The sequence below is a fragment of the Dasypus novemcinctus genome, chromosome 6 (genome assembly GCF_030445035.2).
Source record: "Dasypus novemcinctus isolate mDasNov1 chromosome 6, mDasNov1.1.hap2, whole genome shotgun sequence".
NCBI lineage: Eukaryota > Metazoa > Chordata > Mammalia > Cingulata > Dasypodidae > Dasypus > Dasypus novemcinctus.
In genome coordinates this window covers 59578634-59602175 of record NC_080678.1, presented here as the reverse complement: position 1 = coordinate 59602175, position 23542 = coordinate 59578634, and the positions used below count along the sequence as shown (strand labels likewise).

General features: G+C 34.4%; 1 protein-coding gene across 2 annotated transcripts in view; it reads right to left on the bottom strand.

The window, feature by feature from the left end:
* The window catches only part of PRKG1 (protein kinase cGMP-dependent 1), a 1391770-nt gene that overhangs the window by 103185 nt on the left and 1265043 nt on the right, over nucleotides 1–23542 (bottom strand). The window lies entirely within an intron of this gene.

Sequence of the window (23542 nt, the reverse complement as noted above, 5' to 3'; positions counted from 1 at the left end):
ATTAAAGGCAGAGGCATAGACTGCACAAATGGAAACATTAGGGAGCCAATATGAGTCTTGTTAAATAATTTCTTTAACCTTATACCCTGAATGTGTATTTAGTTTTCTCTTTGCTAGTTAAAATAGCGCAGATATTCTGTGGTGCCTTTTACAAATGCTGTATAATCCTAAATATTTTGTTCTGTGATCATTTCTATCTCTGAATAACAGTCTTCATTCCCCCTTCTTCTATTGTCATAACCATCATGTTTCCATGGAAACTGTGGTGGAAGAATGAAATGGTAAAATACCTCCATCTTAGGTCTATATTGACAGTGTTGTTTTTCATTAGGAGCATCAATTATTCAGAAAGGTAAAAATATATATTGTTGCCTAAGAAATGATAGGAAATAATGGTTGATCCCTTTTAAAATAATTTTTAGAAAATTGTTTCTAGCTAAAAGAACTGTACCCCTTCTGTTAAGAACAGTTTTTGGTGGCAAGATATAGGGGTGTTTTTGTTTTTTCTTTATATCTCTCTGAATTGTTTGAATTTTCTGTTACCATATAAAATAACAATAAAACATAAAAATAATCTTTAAAAAATTAGTTGTTTGTTATACTGTTGACACTTAATCTTTATTAAATATCACTAAACCAACTTAGCTAGGTTCTAGATATAGATTGAGAATAGAAAAATGAATCTTCTGTACACATAAGGGGATTCAGACAAGTCTTACAAATATAAAACCTACTTGGAGCTTTATCTAAAGTATTGATTATTCCCCAAATTTTGCTCCTTTGGAAATAATAAATTAAAATGAAGCAATCAATTCTGAGTTAAGTACAATCCAACTGTACTTGAATTACTGAAGGGATCCAGAGGAAAGAGATTGTAGTGCTTGCTTCTAGCAAGGAAGAGTCACCTTTTTTCTGGTATACATTTTAAATTGTTCTATTTTTTTTTAAAAACGAGGTGTATGTTTTACTTCTTTGAAGAGAAATATAGACTGTCTCTTGAAATAAAGATTATAGTTAGTAAAAAGGGAGTTAAATGAAGTTTCAAATAGTTGAGTAAAATCCTATGGTTGTAGTATATGGCCTTTCACAGAGAAAACATACACAGCTTTTTTTTGCTTTTCCCACAGTGGAAATAATGCACAGTTTAAGAAGTGGCATGTTTTTCCTCCAATATTTCCTATATGATGATGGAGTCTGGCAAATGGCTGAGAAAATACAAGTGTTTTGCTACTTGTGTAAAACTGGGTAGCAATCACCCTTAAGTGCTGGCACTTCCTGTCCACTAAAGAAGTACAGGTCAAAAGGAAAAGACCCTGCAGTTCATTACAGTGACAAATAAAATGAAGATACTAACCAAGACAGAAATAAATGGATGCACAAGTGACACAGATATTGCGAAGCTTTTGCCTCAACAGTTTCTCTGATTAGGTAAACTGCTTGAATTAAACAGAAAGCCCAGCTATGGCTTTTTGTATGTTCTAAGCTCACAGATGAAATCTTAGTCTGCCTCAGTCCAAATATGAGAAAGGAATTTCTAATGCAAACTAAGTCCAATACCCAAACAAATACATTTTCCTCTTTATATAAATATTTAATATTTTTGAAAGCCACCAACTCTATGGAAGCTATGGCATTTATTGGTTTCTTGAAAATTTTTATCCAGGTTAATTGGTCCGTCCCACAAGCTAAATTCTTATCCTTGACTTTCTCCTAATATAAAAGTCCCTTTGAGGAATGAATATAGATGGGAAATGAAAGCTCGTTATTTTAGCCCTAAAAACCGTGATGTGAAAGTAATTCTTAAGAAACTAAACATCTAGTTCCTAACTCAATATGTTACTCTCTTAACATGAGATAGGAATGGTGGAAGAGAATATAAATTATACTGTGAGTTAAATGATATACTTATTTTAAAATATCATCCCATGGCTTTTTCCACTTAAACGAAAAAAAAGCCCTAGAAGCAAAGAAAATCTGTGACAGTGACCATTGTTAGTACTGGTTCCAGCTAAAAAGAACCAGAGCTCCTTGAGACATGGCTGATTTCAGATCCAGGGGAGAAACTATATAAGAAGAACCTGGAAATCTTGTATTCTGAAAGCAACAGAGCTATCAAAAATTTACATTTATGCACATCTCAGCAGGATCTCATTGACTGCCACAGTAAACAGTGCCTCAAACAGTGGGGCTCCTGAGGACTCTAGATAAATCTAGACACTATAGGCAGGGTAAACTATCTCAGGAATTCAGCACCCTGTCAGTGGGCCTTACTTTGGAATATATGCACCCCAGTGTAAAAGAGTGAGACTCCTTTGTAAGTCCCTACACATGGCTCTTCTGCCCCTTTTTATTTGAACCTATAATTAGCACTATGCTTGTTAAATATATGTCCCAGAGACTTAAGTCTTTGGTCTGTTCATGTGCTGGTTGAGCCCTGAATCTCAGCAGAGTTGCAGCACCTACTGTCCAGTTCATTGGACTCACCTAGGACAACTAACAAAAGGATGATGATGGACAACTCCCATTCCAAAAAACAAGAGTATCCACAACTGCAAGCAAGTTAGTTCCATCCATCTGTCCTGTGGGATCTAAGCCCCCTCTTAGTCAGAAACAGAATGAGCATCACCAACCCAAAATCCTCAAGATTGAGGAATGAACAAAGATAAGGGGGGAATATGGACTAAAGTAGACGTTTTATTCTAGCAATGGAAGAACTTGTAACATTGATATAAAGGTAGAGGTTCTGAGGGAAGGGAGAGGGAAGAAAAGGTGTAACATGGGGCTTTTGGGGGACATTAGAATTGTTCTGAATGACATAGCAGTGACAGAAACAGGCCACTATACATTTTGTCAAAACCTATAAAATCGTGTGGTGCAAAATATAAATTATAATGTAAACTATAGTACATGGTTAATAGCAATGCTTCAATGTATGTTCATCAATTATAACAAATGTACTCACACTAATGAAAGATGTTAATGGTGAAAAACATGGGAATTCCCTATATTTGTAACATTTAGTAATCCTCTTTAAAAATTAAAATTAAAAAAAAAAGTTAAAACCCAAAATCTAATGGTTTGTGTCAAGGAGAAATAAGGAGCCAACCCAAAAAGGCTTCCATTGGTAAACTGACTGAATACATTTAACCCATGATGTCATAATGATTAAAAAAATGAGCAAAAGAAAATGTTACTGAGAAGTAACTAGGGCACCAATTATCTGTTCTGTAAATTGGTAAATAAAGGGAAATATTAAGCATTTATCCTGCATGTCTTAAATGAATAGTGTGAGGATAAACAGTATGTCAGATTCCTGGTTGATAAAGAAAATTTTGAGGTAAGTTCCAGTTAATAGACGCAGAAAGACTGATAGAACAGGACAGTGTTGATATTAAAAGCCTAATGAAATAGTTAATTCAGGCAATGACATTGGATATTAAAATATTTAAAAGATTCTTGGGTAACTTGCACAAAAAGGGTATGCTGTAACCCATTGATCCAATTTTGAGTAGCTGAAAGTAGGACAAAAGGGCTATTTGCCTTCTGTTATTATGCAATATTGAAGTGTATTTGCCATAAAAGTGAGCCTAAACCTATTCAAGTCTTTAGGTTTATGAAGAAATACAGAAGATAGAGACACAGTAGATGATACCCTTTAGTAGGACAAATCTGAAATGCTGGGGAGTGGTGTTTACCAGGACAACTGATTCAGATTTTTCACCAACTCAATAGCATGGTGGTGGGGCGATTCTTCCAGAATTAAAGGAAACAAGAGAAATAACCAAAATGCAATATATGGGACTTGTTTGGAAACTGAGTCAAACAAATCAACCATATAAAGGGGATGTATAAGAAAACTGAGGCTAATTGAATGACTATATATCATTCATTTTATTAGGTGTGATAATGAAATTGTGTTTATGTAGGAAAGTGTCCTTATTTTCAAAAGATGTATGTGAACATCCCATTTTCCCTCTTATTAAATAGCATGGCAATCAACAAAAAAATTACTGCATTCCTTATTAGATTTTAGATTCCTCAAGGAGAAAGAACATCAGAAGGAATATGATATCAGTGATTTGGTTTAAAATATCTCAATTAAATTTTTAAAAAGGTTTTGCTGAAGCAAAGTGGCAAAATGTTGATAACTGATGAATCTGGGTGATATGTACAAGAGGAGGAAATTATAGTACTACTCTCTCCATTTGAAAATCCATAAAATAACATTTAAAAATTTATCTCATAGAAATATGCATGTGAAATGGTTGGGAATCCAAAAGTTCACAAATGGGCTTTGGCCAGTATGAATCTCCCATCCTTGCATTTACAATTTGTGTGATTTAGCCTTAATCTTTCAGTTTCCTCCCTGTAAACTTGGGCCAAATAAGAATATTTGCCTTACAGAGTTCTTGTTAGGATTAAATGAGAGAATTCATGGAATGCCTGGCATATATTAAGTGTTCAACAATTGTTAGCTATTATTATATCCATTTCATAATTCTTAAAAAATATAAGTTGAATAGGATTATTTTATATTTGCATAGCACTTTAATATTAAACAAAGTGCTTTAAAATACATTTGTTTATCTTATTAATAATTATGGTCTATTCAGGTAGAGTTTTTCATAATCTCTAGAATTTGGGTTATTTTGATTACCTGAGCATTTTAATCAACTGGCATTTATTTTCTAAACATTACATAGATACATTATCATGTTCAAAAAATGTAGAATGAAGTACTGAATACAAATAAGGCTTAATTTTATGGTTTAAAAATTTGCAGATCCATGGGGAGGCAGGCATAGCTCACATCTGCTTTGCATGTATAAGGTCCCAGGTTCATTCCCTAGTACCTTCTTTAAAAAAAAATTGCAGCTCCTCCTAGTCGTCACTATAATTAGTATCCACCATAACAAAAAGAATTTGGAGTATTTGAACATTTTGGTTGTTGGGATATTTTTCATAATTAGGGTCTTATATCTTATAGCAAATAGAAAGTATCTAAGTCTCTAATAAATATAGAGATAAACCTACATCAATAAGCATCTCTGTTGATTACTGATTTATTAAAGCTTTCAAATTCTGAAGAGATAGCTTAAGGATATACAGAGGTGGCTCTAAAAAGTACCAAATGGCAGAACGAGTCTACTTTATTGATCAGTATCTCTTTTAAAAAGCAGTGAAAACTCACTAATTTGATGACTGGTGAATTTAAATGAGTCCACTATGAACTGAGGGGTTAGGGATGAATGAATGAAACTCTTGACCTTATTCAAGCTACAGATCTATAACTTGCAAGTAGTGGGCAGGGGAAGGGGAGGACTGCTAGGTATCAAGGAGCTTTTACACTATACTTATATAAAAATTTTGTCAGCAACCACACTATACAGGATGGAATCAATAGATAGTTGCAAACAAAGTTACATAAGCAAAATCTTCCCTTGGCTCAAACATCCCTATAATTATCTTATATACAGAACAGTGTTTTGGTAAAAACAGATAAAATCTCTTAGACTGATATAAATGTCTCTAATAAGTGTTCCAATCATACTCATATTAAATAATATGGCAATCCACAATTTAATTGCTACATTTCTTAGTAGATTTTAGATTTCTAAAGGGGAAAGAATATATCCTCTGTTTTGTAGTCTCCTTGCCTAGCATATGTCTGTGCATATTTGAATAGAAAACTTGTTGACTTAATTCCACACAATAATGATGTGTTATCCTTTGGATATGGGGATGACACTACCAGTCCACCACTAGATTGACACGTGCTTTTTATATTGAAAGATGTGCACCTCGTCCCTCTTACTTTCTTGCCTTCTCCTCCTGGGACTCAATTACATAAATTTTCAAGAGAATGTAGTGTGGTCTGTAGTCATAAGGTAAGTCTGTGCAATGCACGTGATAGAAATCATCCATTTTAAAAATAAATGGAAATTATAATGATTAGTAAAAGTGAATTGGGAGGAAGGCATTTATATTGATTCCTTTATTGTGATTTTCAAACTGTATTTTGAATCCAGTTCACATTAAGAAATACATTTTTATTATGCATATCTCATATATATATATGAACATTCTCAGAAAACAATTTTCTGCAAATTTCATGCAATTTACTCTGAAAAAAATAAACATACTGGTCCTTGGTCATTAAATGTACTCCAAAACCCCCTGTGGTCTATAACCCATAGTATAAAAAATACTGTTGAGGTCTACTATTTTAAATTGTGATTCTCCTTGGGGTTTATTCAGTAATCATAGAGCTCATGTCTTCCCTGTCTTTAGTAACCTTATCATACACAAAAACAACAATGTTCTGTCTATTTCAAATGTCCAGTTTCAGCATCTGAGAATGTACAGGTGGAAGAAGTTTATGTATAGGCCTGGCTCCATCTCTCTCATTGTTTGTGGCTCTCTCCTCAACCAGCAGGGAGTCACGTTGACCATTTGGTCTTGGAAGCATTTGGGCAATAGTAATCATGTCAATGGACAGCAGATGACAAGATAGCATTGTGTTGACAGAATCTATTGTTTGTGATTACCACAAAGTTGAAATTTAAAGCATGTCATGCCCTTAGTTTCTAAAAGTTAATGAAACTATGTCAACAAACTTGTAATATAAAATGCTGTTACTTGGAGTCTATCAAATTGGTGACTTCCAGCCCTCAAGAGTACCTCTAGTTTTACCTGTAGCATATTCTCTTTTGTGATGCATTCAATTTCACAGTATACACTTGTACCGTAATACTCATGTAATATCAGTCTTCAATTATAGATGTTCATTTTACCTAAAATCTGTTTTTGTTTTCTGTCTTAATACAATGGCATGTTTTACTGTTATAACCCAAGGGGCTAGAAGAATAGAAAGAAAATGCATTGTATTATCCTCAAAATAATTACATTTGAAGCTATTATAATGACATAGAATCTACTATAAAAAATGCCAGTTGACCCTGTGCCATACAAACTGAGTGTGTTTTCCCAACTTCCACACATGTACTAACTTAGTCTTAAGCCGTCAACAAAGTTTTGACATCCTCATGAGTCAAATTATTCCACTGAATTAATCACCCCTATAATGCTTAAAATTCTGCTCCTTTGAAGGAGTAAATATGAGTTCTTGGAATTAATGAATATTAGGAAGAAACTTAGAAATTTTAATTGGACATGGATAAATTATTTTGTATAATTTATTATACAAACATTTATTTGTATAATAGTTTAGCATTTAAATTAATCAAGTTTTGGCAAACCTTATCCTTGTAGAACTTAAAGTCTTGTCAGATGCCAGTTGTGATACTTTTATTGCAGCTAAACTTTCCTCCTGGAAGTGAACCTACAGGAAGGTCAGTGTCATTTTCAACATTTCATAAAACTTTATGCCTGATACTAAATATAATTTTAGTGCCCTCCCCAGGACATTTGGCAATGTCAAGATCATTTTTGATTGTTGCGACTCAGGGGAGGGAGGGCATGTCCCTGGCAACTAGTGGGTAGAGGCCAGGGATGCTACTGAACATCCTATAATGCCCACCACAACCAAGAACTACCCAGCCCTAAATGTCAATAAGGCCAGATTGAGAAGACCTCATTTATCCATAGAGCTGTGTAAATTTCTAAGATTCCAAAAAATGGGAAAAGGTGTGGAGGCTCATAAAACAAGCTTATATAAATTGTTTTAGGTGTAATGTTTATAAAACCATTAAAATTATATGTTGGAGATTGATTGTTAATCACTGTCTAATCTAGAAGGAAATTGAGAATCTACAAATTAAATGGTATGGCATGATACCTGATAATAAGTGGTCTAATTCTTAATAACTCTGTACTAATCACAGCTTCAGAAGTTGTTTATGAAATTATAAATTGAACCAAGTGAAACTGCCACTATAGTAGGTCAAAAATGGTCAAATATCCAAGAGGGAATAAGAAAAATACAGTACCTATCTTTGTGGGGTTTAAAGTCAAGTGCAAAAAAAAACTAAAGAAATTAATAACTATATTAAATCATTATTAAGTGTTAAGGCAGTGAGCTACTGAAGTAGAAAATAATGGTGGTAAGAGGAGGGTGGTATGTGGGTAAACCTATGTTAGGAGGGAATCTAGGAAAACTTCTTTGAAGAACGAAATTCATTTAAGGTGGTCCTGGGAAGATGCACGCAAAATATAGGGTATGGGCATTTTAATTGTTTATTTGAAGATTTATTTACCTATTTATTTCTCCCCCGCCCTCCTTTGTTTTTGCACTTGCTTTCTGCTCTTTGTGTCCATTTGTTGTGCATTCTTCTGTGTCTGCTTGTCTTCTCTTTAAGGCAGCACCAGAAACTGATCCTGGGACCCTCCAGAGTGGGAGAGAGGTGTTCAATCTCTTGCACCACCTCAGCTCCCTGGTCTGCTGTGTCTCTTATTGTCTCTCCTCTGTGGTCTCTTTTTGTTGCATCATCTTGCTGTGCCAACTCTCCGTGCAGGCCAGCACTCCTGCATGGGCCAGCTCTCCACTTGGGCCAGCTCGCTGCGCAGGCCAGCTTGCCTGCACCAGGAAGTTGTGGGAGTTGAACCCTGGATCTCCTATATGGTAGTCTGGAGCCCAACTGCTTGAGCCACATCCACTTACCAGGGGGCATTTTACATAGGCTTAACATCATTTACAAAGTCTTAAGGCAAGAATTAGTAACTTTGTATAAGGATCTAAGAAGACAAAGTTGTGGTCTGAACAAGAGGAAAAAGGTAGTATACAGTGAAAGAGAGAACCAAGGGTGGGGTCATGCTGGTGTTACAAGGCATGCGGCTGTGATTCTAAGTGCAACAACCCATCATACCTACTTCCCCTGGCTCCTTCATAGGAAACAGTACAGTCAAAGATGGTAGCTGTGGTGAGTTGCTGCCATGACATTGATAGCAATTAACTGATACTGTGTTTCTTTCCAAAAGGAAGCTTAGCCCATACAACTAATTTCCTACTGGGGTTGAAGCAATTGTTGGTTGGGTTGTACCAAAGGAATCTCCATATTTTCCACCACAGGAGGATGATCCTTAAACCAGAACTGAAAGTCAAGAGTCTAGAGACATAGAGCTAATATCCAAGACTTGGTATTTGGGTCTTGTAAAATAATGGGTTAATTCACTTAGGCCCTGCCTAAGCTATAACTCTTGGAGAAACACATTAATAATAGAATTTCTACAAAGTGTCTCAATCCACAGAGACCCAAAACATAGAGAATTCCGAACACAATCTATGGCAGAAGAGCCTGATTGATCAATTAGAACTAAAATATTGTTTATTTGCTTCCACACTGGTTTTGCTGCTTGCCAAAGAGACAAATACTTTGTACCCTACCCTTAGCTAGAATTTGTCTCTTGTTACTGACACTTTCAAAATCAGCTAACTTTTCTGAAAACTATCCATAGATAGAAGTTTTTATTTTTAATCATGTAATTTTCATTGTACTAGGAAGCACATTTAAAGCATAATTGAAAATGAAATGATAAAAAACCCACAGCTAATATTGTACTCAGTGGTAAGAGAACTGAAAGCTTTCCCTTTTAGATTAGGAACCACTTACACATCTCTCTAAGTCAAGAATGCCTATTGTCATCACTGTTAATTAGCATTGTACTAGAAGTTCTTGCCAGAGCAATTAGACAAGAAAAATAAAAGGCATCCAAATTGGAGAAGTAAAATATTCACTATTTACAGATGACATGGTCCTATGCATTTTTTAAAATCCTGAAAAATCCACAACAAAGCTACTAGAACTAACAAATGAATTCAGCAATGTGGAAGGACTAACACACAAAAGAAGAATTGGCACACAAAAGTCAGCAGTTTTTCTATAAATAAACTGGTAATGAACAATCTGGAGAGAAAATCAAGAAAGAAATTCCTTTTACAATAGCAACTAAAAGAATCAAATATCTAGAGATAAATTTAACCAAGAATGTACAGACTTATACACAGAAACCAAAACACATTGTTAAAAGAAGGAGACCTAAATAAATGGAAAGACAATCATAAATGGATTACAAGATTAAATATTGTTAAGATATCAATTCTCCCCAAAGTGATTTACAGATTCAACATAACCTCAATCAAAATCCCAACACAGTCTTTGTAAAAATAGAAAACCCTATCATCAAATTTATATGGAAGGTTAAGGGGCCATGAATAGCCAAAACCACTCTGAAAAAAAAAGAAGGAAGTTGGAGAACTCACACTTCCCAATTTTAAAACTTATTATGAAACTACAGAATTCAAAACAGCATGGCACAGGCACAAGGAGAGACATATGGACCAATGGAATTGAATTGCAAGTTCAGAAATATAACCTCATTTTTGTGGCCAGTTGATTTTTGACAAGGGTGCTAAGTTTACTCAATGGGGAAAGAATAATTTCTTCAACAAATGCTGCTGGGAAAAATGGATATTCTTATCCAGAAGAATGAAGATGGACCCCTACTCAAGTGATATACAAAAATTAACTCAAAATAGATCAAAGACCTAAATATAAGGATTAAAACTATAAATCCCTTAGAAGAAAATTTAGGGAAGCATCTTCTGTACCTGTGTTAGGCAATGGTGCCTTAGACTTCATACTAAAAGCATGAGCAACAAAAGAAAAAAATAGATAAAGGGGACTTTATCAAAACTAAAAACTTGCTCATTAGAGACTTCATGAATGTAAAAACTGCAAACTACAAAATGTGAGAAAATATTTGGAAAGTACATATCTGTTAATGATTTAATATCCAGAATATATAAACAAATCTTACAATTGAACCACACACACACACACAAACAACTTAAAAATGGGCAAAAATTATAGACATGTCTTTAAAAAAAATATACAAAGGGACAATAAACCATTATTAGCCATTAGAGAAATGCAAATCAAAACCACAATGAGATATCACTTCACACCCACTAGAATGACTACTATTGAAAAAAATGGGGATTAAGAAGTGTTGGAGAAGATACAGAGAAATAGGAAGGAACACTCACACCTTATTGGTGGGAATTTAAAATGATGCAGCCATTGTGGAAAAGCGATGCTTGAGAGAAAGTTACGTATAGAATTACTATATAACCCAGTAATCATATTTCTAGGTATATACCCAAGAGAACTGAAAGCAGGAGTATTTGCACCTCAACAGTCATAGTGGCATTATTCACAATTGCTAAATATTGGAAGCAACCTAAGTCCATCAGCAGATGGAAGGATAAAGAAAATGTGATATATACCTAGTTACGGAATTCTGCATAAAAAAGAATATGTTCAGACACATGTGACAATATGGATGAACCTTAAAGACATCCTGCTGAGTAAAATAAGTCAGACACAAAAGGAGAAATAATGTATGAGCTCACTGATATGAAATAATTAAAATAAGTAGAATAAGCAAAATCTTAGAGTCAGAAGCTATAATACAGGTTACCAGAGATGGATGGGGTAGAGAAAGTGGAGTTAATGCTTAATTGGCCCAGAGTTTCAGTTTGGGGTGATGGAAACATTTTTGGTAATGAATGATGGTATTAGCATAATACAGTGAATGAATATCATTGAAATGCTAGGTTGCATATATGTTAGTAGAATAAAAATTTCAAAAACCAAATCACAGTACTGCCAAACAGTGAACTCCAATGTAATTACAGACCACAGTTAATAGTATAAATATAATATTGTTTCATTAATTATAACAAAGGTACCATATAATGCAAAGCCTTAATAGTGGAGAAAATTATGAGAGGGGACTTAGGAGGACTCTATATTTTCTGCATTATTTTTCTTTTAATCTATAGCTTCTTTAATAAAAATTTTATTTAAAAAGGTCAAACATTAGCAGTTTCATATGGTCCAATATAATAAAATGAATCTCTTGTTACATATTTAATTTTGTTTTACTTGAAAAGTAATACTACTAAAAAGCAAAACATTAACAAATCATAATATTATAGATGCATTTTTATAATAATGTAGATAAAAGAGAATTAAATAAAGCCAGCATCATGCCTTGCCTTTGGTCATAGTAAGGAACAATAAGGTAAGCTCTTTCTGTTTCTGAACAATATCTCTTTGCTGGGAATATGTATGATTTTTAGAGGAAGAAGTTTTGCTTGACTTATGATTTCTTACTATGGCTGATAAATGCAATAGAGAATTAAAACATGAGCTAGAAAAATGTATCCCATATACCACAAATATTTTGAATGTTCTTGCTTTATTTACATCTTTGGTGGTGTTTTTTTTTTTTTTTTAAATTGGTGTGGATAATCACATCTCAATAAATTATTAAATGCTCCACTTATAATCCTATTTCCTTGCACTCCCACCCTGTTCCCCAACGTACAGTGGCACATGAAGTTATAGTTCTGGTCACACACATCAAGGCATATGGGAATATTAATCAGTGTATATGTCAACAGCCTTCTGAAGGGGCTGGCTTCTGAAGGAGCTGGCTATCCTTGTTTGTGCTGTCACTCAAAAAAGCACCCTGTGTAATCTGGTCTGTTTATCAAGGTGTCCTCTCTTCAATGGCCTTTTTATATCTCCAGACAAATTTTTATGGAGCCCATTTTAAATTAAATTAAAAATTTGTATATAGATGAAAGCATACTCTTTATCATTAATTTATTTGCTCAAATAATCTAATACATTAAGAAGTTACTTGACAGATGAAACCATGAATCCCATTCAGAGAAGTATCTGATAATAATTGGCTCACTAACCTGGTGAGCAAGGGAGCTTGACTTGGGGAAACAGCTCCTCGAACAAGATGACTTTCAGTAAAATTTATGTTTCACAAAACTGACATTTTGACAAGCCAAATTTACTAGTATAATAGGCCATAATGCTAAAAAAAATTTTCAGGGTCATTTCAACACAAAAGTGTCAAAAAACGGATCCAATGAGTCAGTCATATTTTTCCAAGTGCTTAAATTAAAAGTCGTCTTAAATTAATCATTTTAGGAAGCTGCCTTATCCTGTTTCAAGGTCATTAGGATTATTACTATTCAGTATTCTCAGTGAGTAAATTATCTATGTTGCCTAAAATGTTTGCACACGTTCTAAATGTTAGAGCAATAGCAGTGGTTTTATATCCCTACTTGTTTGATTCACTAGGGAATAGGCTGGTTGCCTGAAGTAATTAATGCAGTTTATAAAGTTGACTAATGTTTGCAATTTATGCACGGGGGGAAAATGGTATGATACATGCAAATGGCTCTCAGCAACAGCCATGCTTCAATTCTATGATCTCATCTTTCTCAAATAACAATTTAAAGACATATATTAATATGGTATATTATGTTCATTGTATCAGAATGATTTACGCTGCCATTATAATTCATTATTTAAAAATCATCCCTTTCTCAAAGGATTCATGGGGAAAATATTAGTATAACATTGCCCAGTTTCAAAGGTACTCTATAATTTTCTAATGGCATTTTATTGAAAGATAATCTGTCTTATTATCATATCTAAATGTCACATTTACAAGAGAAGATTACATATAAAATTATGAAAATGAAAAATTCTGTTTCTAAAGGCTAATTTACTTAACTGCTAAGAGTTACCAAAATGTGCCTCAAATGAAAGTGCATTATTTTTTATGTAAATATTTTGGAACAAAGTGAGCACTAACAACAATACATTCAGATTTTAAGAGGAAATAAGTATAATAGAGTGACCTCTCTTAACATATAGACCCACAAATTATTCCATGATCCTTAGCATCCTGTTTTCCATTGCTGACCACAAAGATGTCTTCATTTTGAATTTAGAAAATGGCAAGGTGAAAATGTTTTTTACATGATAGGGAGTATATTTCTGGAAGAACTTCCATTAAGCACCTTGGAAGCCTACAGCTAAAAACTAGAAAGGATTTTGAGATTGTCCTTTCTTCAGATTAGGAAACAGGCTCAGAAGGGCTCAGGCACTTGCTCGAGGTCACTGGGAGAAGTTAGTGACAGAGCGGGGAGTAGGGACCAGCTCTCCAAACACCCAGGTAAGGTTTCTCTCTCTTGCATGTAACTTACCTAAAGGGAACACTTTCAGCCCTGAGCATTAGTCTTGCTCTCGCTAGGTTCGTTGTTTTCTTATCCCTAGAATGGCCCAACCTGATATATATAGCAGGGTTAGAATTATGCTATATGCTGTCTTTACAGCAGTGAGATAAGCTGCCTTCACTGGAGAAGGAAGAAAAAAAGCATTTTAAACATTTTTCAAAAATTGAAACTACTGAGAACACAGGATATGCTAAGTATTATTTCTTTCTGCTTTTTAAAAAGACTTTCAGCACAAACAGGCTTAGGATGTCATATACCAAAAAGGCTCTTGCATTGGGTTACTCTCTTTTCTACATGTGGAAGTCTGGGGCTCCAGAAAGGCCAAACTGATTGCCATATGGGACCAAATTGTCCTTAGGATTTAAAGAGCTCTTGATTTTTAAAAGTAATTTCCAATCTTTAATATGGCAGAGGTAGAACGGTATCATCCTTCCTTCTCAGAAGAAAGAAACAAAGACACAGGAATCAGTTGGTTTGTCTGCATCCACCCAGCAAGTCAGGAGCACTAGAATTTTCAATTATTTTTTGTCCTCTGCTCCGTCAATTAGAAAAGGTTGTATGCAAGGACATACCAGGATTCACCTTTATAAAGTTTTGCTACCTAGGGAGCCTTAAAGGGAAGCACTGCAGAGAAGAAATTAGCAAATGGCCTTTGAGAGTTTTAAATTTTTTAATGAAATAGAAAAAGAAAAAAAGTACTCCTATCCAAGGCCAAAAAGCTTTTACCCTGAAAAACATTTTTAAAGAGATCTACCAAATTAGCCTCACTGCATTGAAAGAGAAATTTACCTTAATGGGCTTTGTTGTCATAAGAAGCCCTCTGCAGTATTAATCTATTAGCATTGGTGGCCTTAGAAACTGTTCTATAACTCTTCACAGCTTGATTACATGTACTGGAATTTGAAAGCAATCAGTTCTTGAGAGGCTGGAAGCTAACTTACTTGTTCAGGGCCAACTGCTGTAAAATTTTCAAGTCTCCTATCCTTTCCCTGCAGTAAAATGGAAAATAATTTTTATTGCCTAGAGAGTAGAGCTGTCCCCTGACTGCTCAACCCTAAAACTGGTCAGCAAATTGTAATTCTGCTTTGAGGGCTATTTCACAGTGCCACTCTGCGTTCTTTCGATTTAATTGGCATATAGTTCCCATTTTGGAACAGAAGATTGCTCACTTGAATTCTTTCTACAGGGGACACAAAACAATTTTCCAGGCTCATTTCCCTGAGAATTGCCTAGATCAAGACCATGTTGTTTTAAGTAAATTGTTGGTAAGATTGGGAGAGTACCAAGACCTTTACTCTAAAATTCCTGGAAGGAAAATACCAAAGAAACACCAGTAAGGCAGGCCAAAATATCAAAGTCAGGGTGTTCAAAAAAGCAACCCCTTGTGTACTCAATTGTGCATTTAAAATCTCATATTTGTTAGATGCGAGATGACTCTACATTTCAGAAGATGCTACCAAACAATACAAACTTCACTTGTGATTTGCATAGCATCATGTGCTTTGAGATGCATTTGATGAGTGAATTTTCAAAGGCCTAAGCAACATGCTCAGTTCCCGCTGTGTGCCAAAGGGCACAGAGCAACCTTCCTGTGACAATGAGAGTGAGCAACTAAAGAGTTGTCTCTGCTAATGAATATAATGAGAAAACATCTTTTACTGCTGCTACATTGTGTCAAATAACAAGGCTCAACACCAAAAGTAATACTGAAAATATAACACTAAAATATTCCTTTGCAAATGAACATGTAAACAGAAGCACTGCTGTAAATCAATGAGGACTAATTACAGAAATAGGAGTAAAATATTTATTTGTACTATTTCAGCAAAAAGGTTGAAGGAATGGTCCATATGTAGGCAATATACTCAACAGTTCTTGAAAAGAATAAGGGGAAGTGGAGAAGAGGAGTGATTGTGGTATGTCATTGCTTAAAGGCGATAAGTCAGAGCCAATTCTGAGTGAGGCCTCCAATGATTTTGTAAATTACTCTTTTCTCCTGCACTGGATGACAAGGACTCTGTTTTGTATATCAGCTTTTTTTTTTTCTGTCTTTCTGTCATGGTTTATCTTACTTGTTTACTTTTAATTTTTCTTTCAAATCTATTTATGAAGGTCCTTTTTTCAGAACAAAGCAAAGAATAAGTGAACATATTGAGATGTGTGGTAGGAACAGTATGGCAAGATGACATGGTGATTCCAAGCTGGGTCTTTATTATTGGTAAATCTGTGCCTCTTTGCTCATTCCACTCTTTCTTCTCTGTGCCCAGAGTGGTTAGTTTTATCACTGGAGGAAAGGGAGCTTATGCTATGATATTAGGAAAAACATTTTTATCCTTCTCAGGAGAATTTTCTATTTTTAAATGTTCTTTAGAGAGACAACAAAATGTAAATCTAAAGGAATACTTACCTAGTATAAGACAAAAAAGTGGAGACCTTCTTGACTAAGAAATCACATCACAAAGGGATGTTAACCTTATGGAGATAGTCTGACTTCTGTGTTTAAACAGGTCTGCTTCCATCTCTGACAGTCCAAGGACCTGAGGTACATTTGCTCAGTGTAACATTTTCTCAGACTTTTACTCTCCCTGACACCACTAACTATTCCTTCTCTACTGGATTTAACATGCTCACCTCTCTCTCAGTATTAAAGATACATAATTTTCCATTACACTTTTCTGGCTATTTTACTTGAACTTTCTAAAAATTTTGTATAAGCTCATTGACTTCTGTTTCCTCAAATCCAATTCATTCTCTTCTATGTCAGGGTGGCTTCATCCCTATCAATCCATTCTAAGATGACAATGAACCATTGGGTTGCTAAATTCAATTGTCCCTTGTCAAACAAACCTAGTAGAACTCTCAACAACATGCACTATTGCTGTCTCCTACCCCCCATTCTTGAAACACTCTGTCCTTGTTTTCTGTGATGCCATATGCATCTAATTTTCCTTCTCCCTCTCTCATATCCTCTTTCTGTCTTGGTTGATTTTATGTGCTAGCTTGGTTAGGCTATGGTATCCAGTTGTTTGGTCAAATACTAGTCTAGGTGTTGCTATGAAGGTATTTTGTAAACATCTACAATCAGTTGACAATAGGTAAAGGAGATCAGCCTTGATAGTGTGGGTGGATTTCATCTAATCAGCTGAAGGCCTTAAGAGCAAAACTGAGATTGACCAGGGAAAAATCTGCCACAAGATGGCAATGTCAACTCTGGCTAAATTCCTAGCCTTAGATTACATATAATCACATGATTATGAACCTTAATCTCTTGATATAAGGATACATACAATCTCCTATTGATTCTGCATCTCTGGAGAACCCTGGCTGACATACCCTGTCAGTCCTTTTTCTCCTTTCCCTGGTTTTTAAATGCTAAAGTTCCTCAAGAATCAACCCTCAGTGTCATGCTCTTCTCATTCTCTGCTATTTCATCCACATTTCAGACTTGCTTAACTATGTCTCAAAGGCACCCCATAGGCACCTGTCCAAAAATTAACTCCTGATCTCCCCCAAATGACCAGTCTCCTACTCTCCAAACCCAGGAAGTAGGCAGTGTGAATACCATTATTTCTCTCTGATTAAAAAACCCAAAATACTTGTGTCATCCTTGGCCTCTCTCCTTTTCATCACCAATATCTATTTCCTTCAGAAGACCTATTGGCTTTATCTCCTAAATACCATTGCTTTCACTCTAATCCTGCCTACCATCAGCTTTTAACAGGAAAATATTCTGATTGCTGTCTCTACTTTCACTTTACATTCCTCCAATCAGTGAAAAAAGTGTCCAGTTGTAATAGGAACCAACATATATCATTTCCCAGGTTAGAAGCTTGAAGCGATTCCCCAAAATCTATAACATGGCCTACAGGGTTTTTCAGGATTTGGCCTCTGCCATCTTCTTCAATTCCATCTCTCTTATTTTCTATGTCCCAGACATTGGTACTTTAGTTCCTTGAATATGTGGTGTTGCTTCCACTTTGGGGGTTTTGTACATGGTTTTCCTCTGTCTAGGATGCTCTCTACACCTCCTAATTCCACCTAATTTTTGCCTTGCCAGTGCCAACTAGTTCTTTAGAATTCTGTTCAAATCTAACTCAAATGTTGCTTCCTCAGGACACCTTCACAGAATGATTAATGTTTGTTTCTCCTTCATAGGATTATAAACTCCATGAAAACAAGGACCATATCTATTTTCTTCCCTGTTTTATAGGTAGCATTTAGTAGGTACTCAGGAAAAGCTTGTTGAATGAATGAATGCATATGAAGAAAAAAATGAACATGGATGATGGTGCTGCATGAGGGGCTAACAAGTCATTGCAGGGAATCTTTAAATCTCAATGCATACCAAGTGATGTAGATTGAAAAATATGACCACACTCATGTGGAGGCTTTATAAAAATTTTGACATGAAAAGAGTTCCTAATGGAAAACAACACTGAATATCATCTATTTCGATTGATGGTATTCACTTGTGAATCTATATTCATATATCTGTCAGAGATTTCTATGATCCTTTAAGCCTTCTGGCAACAGGATAGAACCTAGAGAAGCTGAATCAATTGTTAAAATATGCTGTACCCATTTTCTTTGAGTGCCATGACACTTGGCAGTAGAAAGAACTTCTATATGGAACTACTTCAAAGGTGTTTTTTATTGTTTGGTGGTGGTGTCCTTTTAAAGAAGTGCTCGAGATCTTCAAAAGCACAATGAATTAAATTGACAAGACTACTACCTTAGTCTAGAATTCTATTCACTGTGTTATCATGCCACCATAAAAATGATGTTTATAAAGAGTATCTAATAGTATTTTAAAATGTTTACAATATAATGGATGCTAAGTGGAAAAAACAAGATACAAAATTTAATTGCACTGTAAGTGCAATTGTAAAGCAGAGATAGTTAATAGCAGTTGTGCTTGATTGGTTTAGGTTGTAGTTTTCTTTTTTCCTTTTCCTATCTCATTTTATTATTTCCATAAAAATGACAATATACATTTTAATTAAAAATCATCGTTAGAAATAAAACACTGTTTAAAATGTTGGGTTTTCTTTTTCCTGTGTATGACTTGAATCTGGAAATATAGCTGTAGCATTTATAAATCATCTTATTAGAGTGCAAGACTTTTAGGATTAAGTATTATAATTAAAAAGCTAAATTGAATGGAAAAAGAGGTGCTTTAACTGCTGAGTACAGTATTCCTCAATTAAGACTTCAATGATGGTATAACTCAAAAATATTTCATGTTAGAAATAATCTGTATTTGTATATCAGAAATAATATAATGAAAGGAAACATTTGCCTTTTCTGTTTGGTAGTTCAGGATGGGTATGCTTTTTAGAAGAGAAGACATAGTTATAAAAATAGATAAAGTTCCAAACAGCATTATTACATGATAATTATCATAGGAATTCTTAGAACTAAATGGTAAAAATCTCAGTAGGCTGTGAGATGCTTAGTATTGGAAAATTTGTATTGTTTGGTATGCAAACTATAAAGCACAATGCCTAACTTATAAGTAATTTCTAAATGCTTAGTAAATGTATGAAAACATAGTCTCAAAGGAAAATAATATATACTTTTTACTACATGTACTAAATTCTGCACAATATAAGGATTAATCATCCTTAACTTTGATCCGACATCTTTCCTAATATCTTTGTGATTATAACATCATATTTTAAAAAGAAAAGTCCTTAGTGGATAATTAACAGCAATCAAGAAAATCTTAAACATGCCATTAAGGTAAAATTTCTGTCAAGCAGAATTTTCTTGATAAGAAATATATTTTGGGAGACAGACTGAGGGCAAATATCCAGCAGTACAGGAATTTTTCTGAGAACAATTTCACAGGGATAGTCTCCCAAACTAGTCTTCCTGGGCCAGCACCCTGAACCCAATGTTTGGTATGATAGTTTTAAAAGGGATAGCCATTCTGCTACCCAGCTTAATTATATTAGCTAATGAATTTCTCACAAATGCATTTCTAAACTTCTCAACTGACTTATTTTTTATAGTTAGACCTACCTTTATTATCTTCTTAACCAAAATAGGGATAGTAAGACAATACCAGTGATTTCACATGGATGAACAGTATGTGTCATTTTAGTTGGGTTTTAAGAAATACTAATCTTACTTTCTGAGGATTTTGAAAAGCAAGGGAATCTTGAAAAAATAAAGGTTACACAGACAAGACAAGCCGAATCAACATACCTGTTCTAAATGTTTTGGATTTTGTGATCTATATAGAAATTTAGGGGACTTAATGGAATTATTAGGTTCCTTAATGGCCCAATTAGAGATAGTTCCTAGTCCCCTGCAGTGTTGGCAAACCTTATAAAGCCCTTAAATAAAAAATGAAAGCACAGTGTACTTAAGGTGAAGAAATTCAATAGAGATAGACAACAGTGCTAACAGAAATAGGTGTTCAAACATATTAGTTCAACTAAAAAGTTCTCTCTGAGGAATAATTAACAGTTTGCCTTCTTTGAGTGGGAGGATACCAAGTTAAGAGATGCCTCCAACTTTGGGAATCTTCAGATATTAATTATTTATTGCTAAGCTACTATAAAATGCAAACAGTGTAAAAGGCATAACAACACTTCTCTGGCATTTCGTTAGTTATTTGGCTATTTTGAGGAATAAAGGTCACACTATCAGTCACTCTAAAATTTGGATCAATAGGTGTGGACTTTTTTTTCATCAAGCTATTCCCATTTTCCAAATAGTAGCCAATATTAGTGAATTTGGGCTATATATTCATTTGTGTTTAGGATGGGTAAGCAGAAAACTTCAAACCGATCTGTCCCACCTAACTTATATGAAAGTATGAATGCCTAAACTATAATCCATCAGATATGTGGGTCAATTTATATATATTATATATATATATTTTTTTAGGTACTGGAACCTGGGAATGAACCCAGGACCTCATACACAGGAGGCTGGGACTCAACCACTGAGCCACATCAGCTCTCCTGAGTTGCTCCCTCATCTGTTTGCTTGTTGTTTTGTTCATTGTTTTGCTTGTGGTCTGCTCATTTTGTTTTTGTTTGTTTTCTTTAGGAGGTACCAGGAACCAAGCCTGGGACCTCCTATGTGGGAGGCACATACTCAATTGCTTGAGCCACATCTGCTCCCTCAATATTTTAAACTACTAGATGTAGTCATTCCATTGCTCTTCTTTGCTCCTTTATTATAACTAAACTCTCTTTTAACCAAATTTTACTCTTTTTATTAAAAAAACTTTATGGATATTTTCTAGGGTAGGTTTAATTTCATGATATGCTACCAGAGTAAGAGTAAAGTAAATTGCCTACATAAGATTAAAGATGTCTTATCAAGGTAAATTCAGTTTTACATAATAGATACAAAACAATTACAATTCTAACCACTTATCAAATGCTCTAGGATATATTTTTATTGATTAGTTCCATAAATTCTATTAACAATAGGATCCACTTCTATAGCCCCTTATAATTTACAAAGTATTTTTAAAAGCAGGTATCAATTAAATCTCAAAAATACCATTTCAAAGGTAAGATGCCTCAGATCAAGATATAGCTGTTATAGTAATGGCCAAGGTCACTTGGCTGGGAATGATAAATTCAGGAACCCAATCACAGGTCTTGTTCAAGTTCATACGTTACCTACTGACTGATTCTCTTGCAATGTGATTTCTTGCCACAGCTACCTTCTGATTTTCTGAATTTGGATTTTTGTGTATTTGTTTTCCTTACTTTTGTTGAAGTTTGTGCAGGTGGATTCCTGAATGGCAGGAATTCATGAGATGTACACAAAGTTGTCTTTATAAAGCCAAAAGTATACCGAGAAGGATATAACTAAATTCATAATCACTTTCTCATCTATGTTCAATCATTTAGCCTGTGACTGGCCTCAACTTAGGGTAGGGTAAATAGGTAATTTACAAAAACCTTTCCTTAAAAGAGTCTAAATCTAAGAAAATTCCTCTCTAGAGAGAAAGCCCTATATTAACAAAGGAAGGTTTTACAACTTAGGAAACTGATAAAGTACCTTCAAGGGCCCCTTTTGTCTTCTTGATGTTATTAGTGATAATCCAGATACAAAAGTGTAAACTGAGCATTGATGTGCATTTTAACCTGCTTTTAAAAAACAGAAAAATTAATACTAATCACCTACAGCATAAGGATGAATGGCTGTGAGTGATTTGGTGTTAAAATTGCCCAGTGTATACCTTGAACTGAAATCCCTCCATAATTTCATTTGCAAACACACCCTTCTATTAACCCATATCCAATAATCCTTTGGTCCTACCAGGTTCTGCATTTCTTTGATTCTACTATATATTCATTCCCTCATCTCATCATATCCCCACTTCTATTACTAAACAGCTTAAATTCTAGACTCAGTCACTGCAATTACTTTATTTCATATAACCCCAAATCACATTATAGTCTCCTCTCACTTTAGAGAATCTCTTGGCCAAGTCACAACTGTGGTTAAATCCATTCTCCAACATGTCCAAACCTACATCCATGTAGCTGAACATGGCTTGAATTTATCTTGACTGCTCTCACATTTAATTTATGATTGTGAACATCAAATGGGCCTTTGGAAAAAACTTGCCCAGTGTAATTTCCTGAACAAACCTTGATAGAGGCATTCCTGGCATTCAAGCTCAGGGTTTTGGTTTACGACCCTCCAAAGATCAGAGGAAACAAAAGCAAACTACATAGAGAAGAAATAGTGATATTTATATACCTTTGAAAATGATACATTTCATCAGGTCAACATGGATTGTAGTTCTTCATTTTTAGCTCTAGGCCAAATTTTTCATCTTAATGGATTCATAAGACAAAAGAAATTACTTCATTTCTTTTGCTTTCTAGGTTAATGCAAAACTAACCAACCAAATTTTGGCCTGTAACTGTTTACTGCTAAATTTTATTGGTTTAATCTTTCAGGTATACTACATGATAATGAATACTAAATTATTTTCACTTAATTTACTACACTGGGGAAAGAGGAGATGATTATAATTTTTTTTTCAAATAACAAAGTCAATATCAAAAGACTTCATACCTTTGCTTAAAACATTAAATCTTGTTTTAAATCAAATTATCCCAAATATACATCTATATTTTGTTATACAAAAATGATATTAATGATATATTTACTATCTCATGTCATTCTCATATCTTAGTACCATCAGAGTTCAAAGAGAAGAAATCATTAATTTGCATGGGGAAATACTTCTAGTCATTATTTTTTCATACAATTTATAAACAACTATTGAAAACATCCACCATTCATTCAGAAAGTATTTTCAGTGGGAGAAAAATGTGTTTACATTCAATTGTGTATTTTAGATTTTAAACTAAGTATTTTCCCTTGTAATGATGTTTCTCACAAATTTAAGGTTTCAATGTTTAAAGAGAGATATGCTTACTGAGTAAGCATACTGTGTAATAATTACCTTGAATAGATTGATTCTTT